This window comes from Esox lucius, chromosome 11 (assembly GCF_011004845.1).
Source record: "Esox lucius isolate fEsoLuc1 chromosome 11, fEsoLuc1.pri, whole genome shotgun sequence".
Classification (NCBI taxonomy): domain Eukaryota; kingdom Metazoa; phylum Chordata; class Actinopteri; order Esociformes; family Esocidae; genus Esox; species Esox lucius.
In genome coordinates, this window is record NC_047579.1 from 18,044,716 (window position 1) to 18,048,770 (window position 4,055).

Here is a 4,055-nt window from a genome sequence, read left to right on the forward strand (position 1 = left end):
TAACCAAAACTTTATTCCCATTTTCCACAACTTCTAACCTTAAATCCAAAAAGCCTAATCCTAGATCCTCACCCTAACCTCATTTGTAACGTATACCCCCAACATATAAAATGTACTTTTTCTTCATGGGAACCAGTGAAGGTGTGACGATGCGGGTGTAGTGTTGCGGGAGCAAGGAACCAGGTGCAGGCACAAGTAGTCGGTGTGGATATTTTAATGAATAAACAAACACCGAGCAAACAAACACAACAAAAGAAAAGGGCTGAATAAAGCACCAAAACGTAGGTAGGCAACGGGTATAACGTACCCACAGTTAACAGCAACACACACGCCGGCAAACAAGAACAATGATCCAGCATGTGGGGAGCAGAAGGGAAACATTTAATTAAACACATACAAATGATATCAATTGGGACCTGGTGTGAAAGATTGAAAACATGTCAGTCCGTGATGTGTTCGTGAGTGATGGGTAACTGAAAATATATGGCAGGTGGCGCTGCTGCTCACCGCACCATAACAGAAGGTCACATTTTCCTTGTTGCATTTTACGGTTCATAGTCAGACAATATTGCAATCATTTACATCAGACGAAGTCAGGATGCCCAAATTACTTTTTATCACCTTCACCAAACTAAAGCTGGAATGGCATTTCCTGGAAATACAATGTCTAACAGAAGCTAATAGAAACAAATATGGGATTGGTTTACTACGAGATCTTTCGAGATGGCTAGCCAATTGGATATTGTTTTCAGGGGTGGAGCTTGTATGTGTGGCTGAAATGTATCGGTACTTATCCGAGTGCATCCCGGTATCTCATCTATGAACGATAATGCTGAAGACTTCACCATGATAACCCCATTATTTATGTTTGGTAAGTGGGCATCACTATCAAACATGTTTCAAAGAAATTTGGGATGTCCTTTTTTAAATTTTTTGTTCTATTTGTGCAGTTTGGTTGTCTCGAACCAGTTACAGTGAACCTGGTAAGTAGAAAAAGTATTATCACCACTTCTTAGTATGATTTTTTATGATGGGGATTCAGGTTATGTTGTAAAGCTGTAGATTACTTATTGCCTCTTCGGTTAATTTGGGTGAAAACATGCTAAAGAAGCAGCGTTGTAACTTGGGTTCCTATTATTCCTTTCTTGCTCTTCATATATATATATATATATATATATATATATATATATATATATATATATATATATCATGCGCCTACTTAAAAAAGTTATCCCGTAGACCTTCTTGTATATGAATAACTGTTCAGTTGGTGGAATTAGTTGAGCAAACTGCAAAAACTAAAGCCTTTGCAGACATACTATTGGGTATATGATGTATAGATTCCTACAAATGTATAGCTGGGATGTCATTCAATCTATAGATTGAATTTGGAAGTGTACAATATGTTGAATGTTTGTCTCGAAGTGATGTTTTTTTATGTTAATCAGAGGCTGTCAAAATTTGTTTTTGCTGATCAGTTTGGCTTTTGAGTCTCCCATTTTCCAAATCTCATTAATCTACATGTTTGGAGGTTTCACATGTTTTCCTCTGTGATATAATAGGCGCTTCTATCCAAAAAGGCACTGTCAAGTCAACGTTTTCAACAATGTAGAAATTATATATTCCTTTTCATTTCTATTTTCTAACACAGGAATAATGTTGATTTGTTTTTTATTTATAATTAGTTGTTTGACAGTCTTATAATGGATTGCTGTTAAGTTGTCAAGTATTGCACACTATCTGGGATTCAATGCTTTAGTTTTTACAAGCTTTTAACAGTTACAATATTTTGTACACAACAATTTCAAGACAAAATGCCACACTTGCTGAAAAGCAAGACAATCAAAACATTTCCCAAAACACATAACCAGGATATTTGTCTTGATTTGGGTGTCTTCCTGTGATGCTGTTTCAGTGCAGGTTATTCCTTCTGGACTACCTGTCTCTGTATATGCTAAGATGTTCTATAACATGTGAGTACATCAAGTACCATAACAGTCTCAATTTTGAGTAGAAGATGCTCCTAGGAACCAATCTTTAAGGCTATTATGTCAAAGTAAAATGTAAATTATTTTACACTTAAAGACAAACCACACAAATTTCATGTGATCATGTTCCCAAATCTTTAATTCTTTTGGAAATAATGTTCATGTTTTTCAAGTGTAAAGTGACATCATGACTTATAGATGCACTGCACGTCTAATATGCACTGCATGTCTAATATGCACTGCATGTCTAATATGCACTGCACGTCTAATATGCACTGCATGTCTAATATGTGCCAATCTATTATAGTGTGTTAAAGAATTCTCCCGGCTGCATATATTTAGAATTACTTTCTGGTCCTGACAAAAAATAATCACTGTTCAACCAGTTGACTAAACGTGGAAGATTTATGTTGGGTCACATTCTTGACGTTGTGTCAAAGCCTCTCTTCTGTTTCCGCTGATAACCTACATGACATGAAGACTAGCCTCTGCTTTGCAGCTCACACCCAAGTGACGTCTGTGGCCAACTGGAATATGATGATCTGCAGTTCACCTGTTGTGATGGAAAACTACACAATGGGCCGAGGCTGTCCTGCTGCGGAAGCAATGCCTTCAGCATCACCCAGGCTTCTTGTTGTCAAGGTGAGATCAAAATCGTCATGTTAGGTTTCTTTCTCTGCAGGACGCATCAGCTGTGTGATACACACTGAAGTTAAGTCAGGCGGGGGAAAGAACAGGACTGCCCTTGGAAATATCTAAGGCATGAAGCATTATTCACTTAACATCTATCAACTTTGAATTATCTGTGTTTTTGTTTGCAATTCTGTCATGGATTTAGGTCAGCTGACTGTTAATGTGAGCCAGCTTGTGTCAGATTGCTGCGGGTACAAAGCCTACGACCCACTCAACTATCTGTGCTGTAACACACGGATACTTAAAAGGAACAAACCCTATTCCAAGTGTTGTGGAAAAGGTACGTGAGTTCAGATCTCTGGACTTCGGTTGACGTCTTTGTCACTTATAATTATTTACGTAGTTGTATTTTCTTTTAGTCTTTCCAAATGCATAAAAAGAGGTCCACTCATTGTGACCTCACCTGCAGGGACGTCACTAGAAATGATTGGATGGGTGGGCTAAGCCTTCATTTTGGGGGGTCTGGGCATACTCCCAAAAACATATTTTCATCATGTATTTGAGTAACAACTGGTGTAAAATCTATCAAGATTGTTATTTTTGGCTTAAAGTATACCTGTCTCAGAGTCTGATCTAATGACGTATTCTATCCAAATGAAGAAATTAAAGTCCTCTCTGTCGTTATCCATCCAACACCAACAAATGGCAGAACAACGACTGTACTATGTAGCCAAAATATTGTTGTCAACTATAGTATATAGTAAATGAACATCTACATACAGTGCATTTCTAAATGAGATTTCCCCGAATCATTTCAAAACAGATTTAGTCATTAGCACATTCATCTCAGAATGAACTTTGAAGTCATTCAAAAATGTATCATAATTAAAAAAAGAAACATTTAATTAACGAATCTCCCTTCCTCTAAACACAAGTCGTTACAATATTTTTATTTAACAAACATGAATCTGTGAAACACGTACAGTTTTGCAATAATGTTCCTTTGAAATCGAAGAATTCAACAACTAACAAATAATCTGGATTATAGGAATATCTAGCTGCAATTTAGAAACATTTTCGCGTACCTAGTAATAATTTAATCAAGTCATCAATGTTTATGATGATTATTAGTGACATACACATGTTATCTACCATGTCATTAATGGGAAATGGCTAAAGCACCCCTAAAATAGGCCTAGAAACGTCCCTGCTCACCTGCACCTCACAGCTTTTCTGCTCACTCACTGCACTTCAAAGATGATAAAACATACACCACGCCACTTGAGCGTTTGCATGCTTTTACTGTACACAGCCAATTTCATCAGTTGTTTTTATTCCCCCATGCAGAGGTTTTTGACAGTCACCAGCTTTGCTGTGGAGTGGAAAAGATAGTCCTGACCAAAATCTCCAGTAACCACAAGTGTTGTGGAAACC

At 37.3% G+C, this 4,055-nt stretch overlaps 1 long non-coding RNA gene across 1 annotated transcript; it reads left to right on the plus strand.

Annotated features, from left to right (window-relative positions):
• The first annotated feature begins 2,536 nt into the window (after window positions 1-2,536).
• On the plus strand, window positions 2,537-4,055 carry LOC117595344. Its single transcript, XR_004576543.1, has 3 exons — window positions 2,537-2,630; window positions 2,827-2,961; window positions 3,969-4,055. It is a non-coding gene; the product is annotated as an uncharacterized LOC117595344 (long non-coding RNA).